This window comes from Lepisma saccharinum, chromosome 14 (genome assembly GCF_977018435.1).
Source record: "Lepisma saccharinum chromosome 14, izLepSacc3.1, whole genome shotgun sequence".
Classification (NCBI taxonomy): Eukaryota; Metazoa; Arthropoda; class Insecta; order Zygentoma; family Lepismatidae; genus Lepisma; species Lepisma saccharinum.
In genome coordinates this window covers 3,631,936-3,646,802 of record NC_139242.1, presented here as the reverse complement: position 1 = coordinate 3,646,802, position 14,867 = coordinate 3,631,936, and positions in this window count along the sequence as shown.

The following is a 14,867-nucleotide window of genomic DNA, read 5'->3' as shown; positions in this document are numbered from 1 at the left end:
ATCCATTGGCACCTAGGTCGCCAGTATACCACTGAACACGCTCGACCACCGAGCTATCTACGTATGACCCATACAATGCAATGAAAAATGCTGCACGCCAGGCTGATAAAAATCAGAAGGACTGATAATAGCCTAATTGTCAAAATACTTTTTACTCCAAGGTGTGAGTTTAACGACTAACTAAAGTAAACCGTGCTCTAGAGAAATATTTTAGTGCTAAATTTTGGACTTTAGAAGATGTTGACTTTCTTAAATGTTCCCTCCTAATATTCTAAAGCTCATGAAATATTGTTGTTTTGCAAACACCAATTCACTTCTTCCCTGCCTACAGAGGAACGGGACCCGCCTCTGCAACTCATATGACGTCTTGCTTCAGAAGGGAGAGTTTCCAGGACCGCGTTGCATTCACCTTGTGGTCTTTCAACGGTGGGAGAGCTCCACCTTTGACCCCTGTGTACCTTCACAGCATGATTCAATGCACGTAGATTATATTTACCTTTTACCTTTAGAATAAGTATCACTGAAGATTTCAACGACGAATTTAAAATTCCTTTTTCTCCCAGTAGTATAAGTGGCCCGGTTCTACGCCCGAAAATGAGGCTCGGTGAGGCTCGCAGTGTTGCCAACCCCTTATTCGAAAAAATCACCAAGGTTTTTATCTCGGTCTAACCTAATTTAAAGCAAAAAGCTGGCAATACTGCGAATCTCACCGAGCCTCATTTTCTTGCAGTGTTGCCAGCTCGAGCGAGGCGTAGCCTTTTATGGTGTATGTTAACGGTTTGCTCTCGTAAGGCATGAGCCTTATTTTCTCGCAGTGTTGCTAGCTCACCCCAAGAATATTTCACCATGTGATATTTTACAGGCGAAGCTAACCTACAAATGGGAGTTGGCAACACTGGCAACATCAATTGCGGTTTAGTGTTGCTAACTCACCTCAAGAATATTTTACCATGTGATATTTTACAGGCGAAGCTAACTTACAGAGTAGTAGGATCAAGCCGGTTGACCAACCGAAAATGGCGCTCGGTGGCGCTCGCAGTGTTACCAACTCCTCACTTGAAAAAATCACCAAGGTTTTTGTTTTTGGGTCTAACCTAACCTCAAGCAAGGAGCTGGCAACACTGCTTGAGGCTTTTCTCGCAGTGTGGCCAACTCACCCCAAGAAAATTTCACCATGTGATATTTTACAAGCGAAGCTAACCTACAAATGGGAGTTGCCAACACTGATTAGTGGAGGTGCACGGGTTGAGTGCCATCAATTGGCGATCAGTGTTGCCAACTCACCCCAAGAATATTTCACCACATATTATTTTACAGGCGAAGCTAACCTACAAATGGGAATTGGCAACTCTGGCAACATCAATTGCGATTCAATATTGCCAACTCACCTCAAAAATATTTCACCATGTGATATTTTACAGGCGAAGCTAACCTACAAATAGAAGTTGACAACACTGGTAACATCAATTGCGATTCAATGTTGCCAACTCACCTGAAGAATATTTCACCATGTGATATTTTGCAGGCGAAGCTAACCTACAAATAGAAGTTGACAACACTGGTAACATCAATTGCGGTTCAATGTTGCCAACTTACCTGAAGAATATTTCATCATGTGATATTTTACAGGCGAAGCTAACCTACGAATGGGCAACACTGACTAATAGAAGTGGCCGGGGTTGCGTCCGAATCAGCAGCAGATGTCACCTAGAGCGCTGTTCCATCCGGGACTCAGCCAATCTCTGTTGTCTGAATTTGCGGTAGACGTGGAGTCGGAGGGAGGCGCGACAGATGCACGCTTGAACTCGCTGTGACGCTGCGCTTGGCAGCCATATTCTAACTTTCATTTTGTACAGACAATATTTACTGATTAGAGGATGTAAAACTCAGTTATATTTTAATATTTTATCGATAATGAATGCAGAAAACGTAAATGATGAAATAGCGTGTTATATTTTTTAATGTGAGTAGTTAGGTGGAAATCATTGTCATGTTTGTTTGCGCCCCAGAGCGCGGTGGGTGAAGTTCGGGCTGACACCTGGCGGGAAAAGTGACAGCCGTACTACAAGGGGACATGCAGATTCGGACGACTTGGACGCGACTTCGAGTGCACGCGAGAGCAACGGGGGAGAACGGGATGGAGCGCTTGCCAATCCGGACACGGCTTTTGTAAACCTCTCTCGGGAACGATGTGCCACACACGCGCGCGCGCGCCTATCGGTAGATTACGTTTCGCGTATTTATTCGTTGTGCTGGCACAGCGTGATGAGTAAATAATGCATTTTCTCATTTTTGAAGTACGAATGCACTTTATCGTAATCTTCCAAGTCCCGGGGACACTAATGTTTGTATATCGTGACTTTTGTAAACCTCTCTCGGGAACGATGTGCCACACACACACACACGTGCACGCGCTGGCGCCTCTTATTATTTCTGTATTATGGCGCAAACACATCTAGAAAAACTACAATTTTGCTCCCTCTCCTCTCTGCGTGTGCTATCAACAATACGTAAGCCTTGGGACGACGAAAATTACACAACGGTGAGCCTCGTCAATACACCTACCCCGCAACATCTGGAGCGTGCAAAATACATAAATAGCGGGTCGCTTGGGTGTATACAATTTGTTTTATTTATATTTTGTTTCAAAGCAAGCGAGATAACCGGAGAATGCAGGCACACAACAGCGAGCTGGGATGGAAGATCATCAGCATATCCGGAGCGTGCAGGTACATAATAGCGAGCTGCTTGGGCGTTAGCGTGGCTTCGCCGGATGCAATACACACGATGCTTAGATTACAACAGGTTGTTAACATTAGCTTTGGGGAAGAATATTCTAGAGAAGATTGTCTCAGAACATTTTCATAGTTTCACACTTCTATTAAATTGGTAGAAAAAATATATTAGTGGGCAATAAAATCTGAAGAAGATTTGTGTCTAGCAAAAATAAGCTAAATAGAATTACACATGCATACAATATTTATTTTTTTTCTATCTACAATCATATTTTTCTTATATATTTTTTCAATTTTTTTATAGGGTTGATTAAAGCACATATTTGAAGAAGACAACGCTCCACCACCAACCGATCACATATAAATAAACATACCCAAAAAAAAATGCGCTCCATGAAAAGTTGCCCTGTGTGCAAAACAGCCATATCAAGCAAAAATTTTGCAAGACATTGTCGCACCTGCGTGCCAAGCAAGCATTTGGCTGCCACCGAATTGTGTTCCGGATGCAATAAATACATTACAATTGCGTATGTCAAGAAGCATAAGCTTACTTGTCTAAGCAAAAATACATCTGGGGCTCAACCGTCGACCAGCTCAACCAAGAGGAAGGCAGAAGCAGCCTCCATCAATGCACCACCTGCTAAACGCGTCAAGCCTGCGATAAAAGCAGACCGGTCTGCTTTTGGGGGAATATTAGGAGATTACATTCAATTGTCGGATGGCTCATGCGACGTGCGTAGCTTTTTAGAGGAGAAGCAAGCAGAAATAGTTTCTATTTTTAGTAATGCACTGGCTACGCACTCCTCCACTAAATTCTACGCATCGCTTTGTTGCTGGTACAAGAAGCCGTCTGATGAAATTTACAGCTTCTGCCACAACACCAAGGCGAAGACGCTGCATTTGGCGGATGTCGACAACCTCGAGGACATCTACAACAAGTTTGTCGAGGAGCTGCTGGCAAAGCAAGAAGAACATGAAGCTAAGGGCTCGGGGGGTTCGCTGTGTGGTGAGCCTCACGAGCTGCGCGTCAAACTTTCCAAGTTTGTGCCTCTCTCCGCCTCCAGCTACGTCCGCTTACCAGAAGCGATTGAGGATAAAAAGGCCGTCCTGAACATTCAAAACAGTGACGCCAAGTGCTTTCTCTGGTCTGTGCTTGCAGCATTGCACCCTGTCGACTGGAAAAACCATCCATACCGAGTTAACCACTACCTACCCTACGAGCCTGAGCTGGAAGATGCCATTGCTGGGATTGACTATCCGGTGGCGCTTTCGGACATTCGCAAGTTTGAGGCCCGTACACACAACCCTCGGTTGGCCATCAACGTTTATGGCCTCATCGACGAAAATGTGGTGTACCCCATTCGGGTGAGCGACGTAGACGACGACGGTGCGCAGGAAATTCACCTTCTGCTCATCAAGAATGAAACTCACCATCACTACACCCTCATCCGTTCTCTCTCTAGACTTGTTTCGAGCCAGCTGAGCAAAGACGAACACCACATAGAAGTTTGTCCCAGGTGCTTGTCTAAATTTCGTAATCGAGAATGGCAGGATTACCAGCGCATCAGAGGCCGCAACATCGCTGCCGAGAAGCTTGCTAACCACAAGCTCTACTGCAATGCCAACGAACCTGGGCTGGCAGACTTACCCGAACCTGGCACCGTGGAACGTTTCCACATGCACGGTGCCATGGTAGAGCACCCCGCCATCATCATCACGGATTTCGAGGCCTTCCTCAAACCCCTGTCCACTTGCGATCCCGATCCTGAAGTTTCTTCCACCACCCCTTACCAACTCCACGAGGCATCCAGTTTCGCATACGTTGTCGTGCGACGAGACCAACACATCGCCCCCGAGCCCTACGTGTACCGTGGTCCCGACGCTGCCAAACACTTCCTCGAGAGGATGGTTGTCGAGGCTATCGAGATAGGGAAGGTGCTGTTGACCCCCAAGTCTATGCTCCCACTGACCCCCGACGATCAACGTAGACACGACGAGGCCATTGCTTGCCCTGTCTGCGTCAAGGAGTACACCGCCAACAACTGTAAAGTCCGACACCACGATCACTTTAACGGTAGGTACGTTGGTTCTTGGTGCAACGATTGCAACCGCTTGGCCCGGGACCCGCGCTTCATCCCTGTGTTTTTTCACAACGGCTCGGGGTACGATTTTCACCACCTGATCAAGCATCTTGGGTACGACAACGAGCGAATCAACGTCCTGGCGCAGAACGAGGAGCGTTACATCAGTGTGAGCAAACGAGTGCCAATCCCAGAATCCGACTCTACCGTCGAACTTCGCTTCCTCGACTCCCTGAGGTTTCTCCCAGCCAGCCTCGATGCTCTTGCGGGGAAGCTTAGCGACGAGAAAATGCTTATCACCTCTGCGAATTTTCCGAACTTGGACGCCGGTCTCTTCAGGCGTAAGGGGGTCTACCCCTACGAATACATCACAGACCCTACCAAGTTTGCGGAGACGTCGCTTCCTCCTCGAGCAAACTTCTATAGCAAACTGCAAGGCTCGGGCATCTCTGAGGATGACTATAACCATGCTCAGTCCATGTGGTGTGAGCTGGATTGCCAAAATCTCGGAGACTACCACGACGCCTACCTCAGACTTGATGTGACGCTCCTCGCCGACGTGATCCAGGCGTTTCGTGCAACTGCGAAGACCATCTACCACCTGGATCCCGCCTACTTCTATAGTCTCCCCGGACTGGCATGGTCAGCCATGTTTCTGGTGACGAAAATTGAGCTGGAGCTTCTTTCGGACGTGGACATGATGCTGTTTGTGGAACGTGCCGTGCGGGGTGGAATGGTCCAGGTGTCGCAGCGACACTCGCACGCCAACAACCATCACATGGCTACTGGCTACGACTCCACCCAACCGTCCAGCTACATCATGCACACGGACGTGAATAACTTGTATGGGCACTCCATGATGCAGCCACTCCCCTTTAGAGGGTTCGAGTGGGCTGACCCTTCCAACTTCAACATTAAAGGTTTCGACGATTCGAAACATGGGTTCTTCGCCGAGGTGGACCTTGAGTTCTCCGAGAAGCTGCAGGATTCGTTCTGCGATCTTCCCCCTGCACCCGAGTTCAAGTGTCCACCCGATTGCAACCAGAAGAAGCTCGTCATGGATTTCGAACCCAAAAAGAATTACGTCCTTCACTACCAGAATCTCCGGTGGTTGATGCAGCAAGGGGTCACAGTCCACGCAGTTCACCGTATCCTCAAGTTCGAGCATTCTCCGTGGTTGCGTCCATATATCGAAGTCAACACTAAACACCGCATCGCAGCCACGTCCGAGCTTGATAAGGATTTCTTCAAGCTCATGAATAATGCGGTGTTTGGCAAGACCATGGAGAATGTGCGAAATCATGTAGATGTGAGGCTAATATCAAACAAAGCACAATGTCGCAGGCTCGTAGCAAACCCGTTATTCAAATCGAGGACTATTTATAATGAGCAGCTTGCTCTGGTGCATATGAGGAAGAACAAGGTGATGCTCAACAAGCCAATTTATGTTGGTGCCTCAGTATTAGACCTGAGCAAACTGCACATGTTTCAAATATATTATGGGATACTACGCCAGCACTATAACGACAATATCAACCTACTCTACACGGACACAGATAGTTTGATGTACCACGTTCACACAACCGACGCATACGGGGATATAGCCACAGTTCCATCTTTGGTTAACCTCTTTGACACGTCAGGCTATCCCCAACCGAACCAGAGCGGTATCCTGGCCCGCAACAAGAAGGTGCCTGGCAAACTCAAAGATGAGAAGGACGGAGATGTGATTCTTGAGTTTGCAGGTCTTCGCGCCAAGGCCTATACCATCAAAGCCGAGGGTAGCGTTACCAAGAAGGCCAAGGGTGTCGGCAGACAGGTGGTTCGGCAGCATCTCACATTCGAGGACTTCGTGGATTGCCTCAAGACCAGGTCGTCGGTTCTAAGAGCAGAACAGCGCATCCAGAGCGTCGACCACGTGTTGACCACCAACAAAGTGAGGAAGATTGCCCTGGATCCCAACGACGACAAGAGGTGTGTTCTCCAATGTGGAATCCACACACTGCCGTGGGGGCACTATCGCTTAGCAGAAAGCAAAACCTGCAACATATGTCCATCTTCAACAGAAGATTCATAAAACAAAAACAAAAAAAAACAAAAAAAAACAACACTGACTGTTATTACAAAAAACTTTGACCGTATTTTAAATAACCAGCATAATATGAATCTTTTTGGTTTCCGAAAACAAACCAACATGGAGACTGTACACCGCGCGACGACAGATCATGAATTTCTACCTTCCATGTTAACTAAACTCAACGGTCTACTGATTGTTCACCTTAACAGCATTTGGACGAAATTGGATGACGATGTGGGCAAGATGTTTTACGTCTTCAACAACAATTTACATTTCTACGAAATTCCGATCGATGGAAAACTTCAAATCGTCGTGAATCCGGAAAACGTAGGCGAAATCAAAATATCTACCGGCAAGAACATTTTTCGAATCAAGCACGACAAGATGCTTTCTAACATTACGTACGATGTTTCCGCAGGAGATTGTTTATACGTGGAACTCCTAGGAGATTACGACAAACTTATTCCTCTCTTCGTAGAATTACGAATCGTCTATCCTATTATAAATAACCGTTAACCAAAATGCCTAACGATATTTTCGGCAACACCAAGCGTGTAGACCACGCAGAAGAGATTCTCATGTTGGACGTCCGAATTAAAAAGTTGAGGAGCGATTTGATCGCTTTGCAGGAGACCTTAAACAAAAGTTTAGAGTCGGAAATCGCTACGCTCCAAACGCAATGTCTCGACCCCATTCTGAAAATCGATTCCGAACTGAAAACGCTCATAAAAAATTATGTCGACGTACCTTCTTACGACAACGTTCAAAATATACAGTTGAGCGTGGATAAGCTTCAAAATGATTTGGCCAAATTGCAGCAATTTCAATCGAAAAATGAAGATTTGGAAAAATTGAAACTCGAAATCGAAGAACGAACTTCCGCAATCGAAAAGAATTTCTCTGAACTTCAAACCGTCGTGAAAGATATTGATGTAGAACGCTTGCACGTTGTTGTTTCCAAATTACAAGAAGAATTCGCCAGCACGTTGGAAGAAATTAAATCCAAGTTACAGACTTTGGAAGATACCATGACCAACCTACCATCGTCAGACGAACTGCAAGTCATCAGCAAAAGCGTCGCGAACATAAAAATTCAATTGGAGGCTTATCAAGATTTCGAACACATTCAAACCACCATCGCTACGCTTCAGGCATCTCTGGAGTTGATCAACGAAGAAATTAAAAATATTCACGCTGAAGCAAGTGCGTTGACGAGCATACAAGACACGTTGAGCACGGTTCAGCAGAAGATCGAATATTTAGAAAATTTGAACGTCGAAACGAACCTTGCTCATTTTCATCACGTACTGGACAACATACAGGGTGACTTGGAATCGTTACGGACGAGCGTACCTTCGAGCGAAGATTTGGAAAAATTGAAAACGGCGGTGACGGCACTATCCGATTCGAGCGACATCAAAAATTCGTTGAGCGATCTCGAGAGTAGGGTGGCCAATCTCCCCACCTCCAAAGAATTACACGCTTTGAAAAGGAGCATATCACGTATGCTGAAACGACTGGAAACGGAAACGGCGAACGTGGAACAGATTCGAGACGAACTTACTTCGCTGGTGTCGACGCTGCCCACTTCGCAGAGCGTCGCCGACCTTCACACACAGTTTACCGAGATGCGAAGCATCGTGAACGATCTTACCGAGAAGAGCTCGAAATTGAATCAAGTCGAGAACCTTCAGAATATCGTCGTCAACATCAGAGATCAAGTTGGAGTGCTGGAATCCACGCAGGAATCGACGCTGGCCTCTTTCGGTGCCAAATTACAAGAACTCAACGAAAACTTCAAGCAGTTGAACGTGGAAGTGAAAATCAAACCGTCATTTTCTACAGTAACGGATACCATCGTCGAACATTTGTTGCCCGTACAAAATACACTGGGACAGCTTCACAGCAACCTCGTTAGCGTCGATACTAAATTCGCTAAACTGCATTCTCTGCAAGCCATCGAAATCAACAGCGTACCCAATCAACAGAGAATCTCCACGTTCGTTGAAGGTAACAAACTGTACATGTTGCATCCTTATCATCCGTACTACAAGTTTCTTCTCGATGGCACGATTCAGATAAACGAATTTTCGTACTGGTCTCACGGCAGAAAAGCTAGCGTTCCCACCATGACCTTGATATCGAATCGTGGTGTCCAGAAAGCAGGAAACATTCCTCTGGCACGTTGGAACGAAACGCGCAACATATATGAAATACACGAAGACGAAGATCTCACCGTTTTTGACGTGAGTGCCGGCGATAAGCTGATCGTTCAAAACACGAGTGAAGTGCCACCCTCTTTGAATCCCATCACGCTGGTGCTTCTCTTCAAACGTAATCTCTAAAAAATGTCTAGGCAAGCCATCGTCGAAGAATTGCATAAACCTGCACGTCGCAACTACGAACGTTTGGCGGTGGTGACCAAGGGAATCGACGACCTCTGGCAAAGTGACCTCGTGGAGATGAGTAGCGGCAATCTAAAAAATGTGCATAAATTGAACAAGGGCAACAAGTACCTCCTCACCGTCATAGACACGTTTTCGAAATTCGCATGGGCTCTACCTTTGAAAGCCAAAACGGGGACATGCGTCACGGAAGCATTCAAGACAATTTTTCGCGAAAGCGACAGACGGCCTCGGTTTTTGCAAACAGACAACGGTAAAGAATTTTACAATGCCGTATTCCAAAAGTTTATTCAAAAACATGACATTCGACATTATTCAACCTTCAGTCACATCAAAGCCAGCATCGTGGAAAGATTTAATCGAACCTTGAAAACACACATGTGGAAACGATTCACGCTTCGAGGAAATTACAAATGGGTCGACATACTGCCGGAACTCGTCGACACCTATAATGATGCGGTACACAGAACCATAGGCATGAAGCCAGCTGACGTTACGAAATCCGACGAGCAGCGTTTAATTTCTACAGTTTACTGTCCAAAGTACACTCCCACGACTACCAAGAAATCAAAATTCAAAATTGGAGACCAGGTGAGGATCAGCAAATTCAAACGCACCTTCGAGAAGGGATTCACAAAAAATTGGAGCACGGAACTTTTTACGGTGGTTCGAGTTTTACCCGGAAACCGACACACGTATATAATAAAAGATAGTAGCGGCGAGATTTTGAAAGGAAGATTTTACGAAGAGGAACTCTCTAAAACAAAACATCCCGACACGTACCTCATCGAGAAAGTATTGCGTAGGAAAGGCGACAAACTGTTTGTCAAATGGCTGGGACTTCCGGAAAAAAGTTGGATCGACGCGAACGAAGTGATCTTGTAAGTACATGGAACGTGGTGAAACGTCTACCGGATTCGGAAAGTCAAACGAGAAAAAAGAACGGCGAGTTGCTTCCCGACAGCATCCGTTGTCTGATCGTAGGCCCTTCAGGGTGTGGGAAAACAACACTGCTCGTGGACAATTTTCTCCTCGCACCGAATTGGTTAGATTGGAAGAACAGGCACCTCTACGTATTTTCGAAAAGTCTCGAACAAGCGAAATACCAGCAACTGATAAAACTGTACGATGGTCTGGACATTGCAACGTTCGCTTCGGAAATAAAACCACTCGACGATTGTCGTGAAAATTCAGTTGTTGTGTTCGACGATGTTATTCTGGAAAATCAAAATGAAATTCGCAATTTTTTCACGCAAGGTCGTCACAAAGGAATAGATTGCTTCTTCCTAGCTCAAACGTTTTCCAAAATTCCAAAACAGTTAGTACGTGACAACGCTAATTTCATATGTTTGTTTCGTCAAGATCACACCAACCTGAAGCACGCGTACGATGACTACGTAGGCGGAGACATGAACTACAATCAATTTTCGGAACGCTGCTGCTCCCACTGTTGGAACAGTGACGATTTCGGATTCGCGACGATCGACATGACGAGGAAACCCAACGATGGAAAATACAGAAACAAAATCAACAACTTTCTAAACGTTGCAACGTTGTGAGCAACAACGTGTATAAATAACGTTATGGCGAAACGAAAAATCGAAGACGAAAATCTCAAGTTGCGAAACTACCTCGCAAAACGCTTCAAAGGTTGGAAATCCGAGAATCGCGGATTCTACGAAGAGAAGAAACGTCAAGATCAACCTGTGATCGATGCCATCAGCGATCTAGGTAAAGAAATTAAAGGCGTCACAGAACAAAATAAAAATTTGATCAACGAACTCGTACCACTTGCAGCTAAAAGTTACACCGTACCCACGCCTATTTCGAGCATTCCTTCAACGCCGTTCGAACTGAAGGACGTACCGCCAGGACGTCGAGCCATAAGCAGCACGTCGTCGTCTTTGGATAAGATCGAGTTGGGACCTTTGGCACGAGACTACCTGAGCACGGCGAAATTCGACAAGGATGAAGTGTTCGGATTGTATCCCACCATGGAAACCAATGAAGGCGGCGGTGTGGTTTGGAAGATTGGAAAATCGAAAGTTACCTTCGAAGGCAACGACATTAAAGTCAATTTAGGCGATAAGAATAGCTGGAACAGGTATCCGGGTACGGTGGGACTGTGGGAACTTGTTGCCAAAAAGCAGCCGAAAGATTACACCGACGAAGATTACCAGAGTTACAAGGAAATTCTGATCATGACGGACGCCTTGTACCAGAACAACGACGCTACGCAGAATAGGGTGAAATCGAGCAGCGGCGAAAAATACAGGAATCTCATCAAGCCGATATGGAACCAGGTGAAAACAGGCAGCGGCGTCAAACTCTACAACACCCTGCCCAAAGAGTTTGTGTGGGTGGACGACGTGCGCAAGCTCATAGACAGGTTGTTGGTTATTGCAGGAGAGGAGAATGCAGGCAATCGTAATTTCTACAACGAGAAGGTTGGCATCGTGGACATGATCAGCACAAAACTTTCCAACTTCATCGTGAACGACGACAAGGGCATAGGGTACCTCATTAAAATCATCAACACGCTGCCTCCGAGATTCTGGAACGTGGCCGAAGGAAAGGGTCTCGTGAACGACATCATCAACAAGTTACCTTTCGAGATGCATTTACCTGGCTACCAGTACTGCGGACCAGGTACCAAACTCGAGAAAAGATTGGAGAGAGGAGACAAGGGTGTGAATCTGTTGGACGCCGCATGCAAAGATCACGACATCGCTTACAACACCACTCGCTCCGATCTGGATGCACGTCACGAAGCAGACAGAAAGTTAGAGCACGCAGCTTTCGAAAGATTCGTTAGCAGAGACGCTTCGCTGGGAGAAAGAGTTGCAGCACTGGGCACCACCATCGCCATGAACACGAAACAAAAACTTGGATGGGGTGTGTAGAAATAAAAGAATTTCTCTACCGTGAAAAAAATTTCTTCGGTATATAAATAACACTACGTAAAAAAAAAAAAACTCCAATTGTGTTTGCCATTTATAAAATGAGTAAACAATCACTAGACGCCCAAGCATTAAAACAAATGCTAAATTCATCAGTCGAATATGTAAAAATTCAGGAATTAGAAGTGGACAAACCTTACACGATAACTTCCGGTTCAATTGTTTCTACCCAGTATGGCCCCAAGGCGCGTCTGTTGCTCAACGCACAATACAGTCTATTTTTACCAGATCGATACGCTAACATGTTATCCGACGAGAAGCTAGCTATTTTAATCGAGAACAAAACTCAAATCGTGTACAAGGGTACAAAGGAACTTCTTGGTAAGAAAACAAAGCACGTAATAGAATTTGTGTAAGGGCTCTGCGCGGAGTATATCCTTGAAAAAAAAAATTACACAAAAAAAATCTCAGAACATTTATATATAAATAACATACCGAAAAAAAATTACACAAAACAAAAAAAATCTCAGAACATATATATAAATAACATACCGTGAAGATAGCATATAGAGCATCATCATGAAGCCCAAGGGTGTCGTGTACCAGATACCATACTCCAATCTGAAAAATCTAGGTGCCCTCGATGGGTTACTCACCAAGAAACAACGCGAGAAGAAACGTTCTTGCTTGACGAAAGGACACGGAATGAAATTACTTCTCAGCACACCTCAATTGAAACGCTTGCAGCGTTCGCGAAAACAGCAAAAGATCGGAGGTTTCATATTCAGCATCCCAGCCATCCTGGCAGCATTGGGGGCCGTTGGAAGTTTGGCCGGCGGTAGCGCCGCCATCGCGAAAACCGTCATCGACTCGAAGAAAAACAAGGCAGAATTGGAAGAACAGAAACGTCACAACCTGGCTATGGAGAAGAAGGGGAAAGGTGTGACCAAAAAGCGAAAAAGCAACCTCGATGCTTTGAAGAAATATAAAAAAAAGAAGAAGCCCTGTCCAACTTCGATATTGAATCTCTGATCGAACCGTTGGGAATAAAAAACTTCAGGGGTGTTTTCATGTCCGATTCTCTACCCTCTGCTGTGAAGAAAAAAGAGTATGGCGTGGTCAACCTGGACAGTTACAAAAATCCTGGTACACATTGGATATGCTACCTCAAAATTGACGATGACAAAGCATTTGTTTTCGATTCGTTTGGTGGCACACCACCTGCCAGGTTGGTGAAGTATCTCAGTGTTGCCAACCTCTACTACAATGACAAACGCATCCAGGGTTTCACCGATGTTAACTGTGGCCACCTATGTCTTTCCGTTCTCGCATACATGTCTAAAATAAATAACCCGTCGGTGGAACATTTTCAGAAAGTATTGTGGAATCTTAAACACGATGGGCGTGTTCCATCTCACGAGCGAATCTTCGATCTTGAAACTCACGCTGCACGACGACATCGTCTATCCTAAATCCGTAGCTCTGCGTGCATTCTACAGCATGTACCTCATACCTAACGTCACGCAGCACAACAACAAAATTAGCGTCGGAAACGAACACATCATCGTCACGCCAGGCCAATACAATCTTTCCACTTTGCAAGCTCAATTACCCAAAGGCACGTACTTTTCTCAAAATTCGGTCACGCACAGAGTGGAAATCCTATCGGCGACGGAGACCATAAACCTGGGCACCATGGGAGAACTTTTAGGTTTCGAGAACGACACCAAACTCGAAGCTGGCATCAAACATACGGCAACCAACATTCCTAAATTTCTAGCCATAGAAACTCTAAACGTTCACTGCAACGTGGCGGAAGGCATGATCACTAAATCTTCGGACGGATTACTGGGAAGTCACAAGCAGACAGGAATCATAGCCACATTCAAACCTAGTTCCGAATTCATGGAACCGATCATCTACACACCCTCTTCGCCGATCTATTTTCCAGTATGCCGCAACCGCATAGACGACATAGAGTTGGTGGTGACAAACGAGAAAGGAGACGTGGTGGATTTCGCAGGTGCAACGACCACTGCCATCGTGGAGATCAACGTATAATAAATAACACGCATAGTAAAAATGGAGCAAATCGAAAGTTACGAATTGCAATCTTTCCCTCCCAACCGTCGCACGTTCGCCAATCTCAACGAAGCGAACAGGGAGATCGAATACGACGTGGACGTAGGCGACGGGTTTGTTCATCCTCACAGAGCGGACCTCTATCTTCAATTCGACGTGGTGAAGAAGGAAAGCGGAGACGCGTTTCCCGCAACAGCAAATTTGATACTCGTGGACAACTTCGTGCCTCACCTGTTCTCGCAGGTGGAGGTGAGGAAACACAACACCGTCATAGACAGAATAGATTATCCAGGCATCACGTCGACGGCAGTGGGAACATTGAAATTATCCAAAACTGACGCAGCATACTACCAGGCGGGAGGATTCGAAGCGGGGACCAAAATATCGACTAGAAGTCACACGGTACTCTTTCCCATGCGTCTGCTACCGGGATTCTTCTCGGACTACAAGGAGATCATGTGGAAGGGGGGATTGCGCGTCACGTTTCGAAGAGCAGCCAACGACAACAACGCACTGATGCGATACACCAACTTGAACGCTGACGGCACGCCGATAGCCAACACATTACCCGAAGCGGCCAAGTGCGT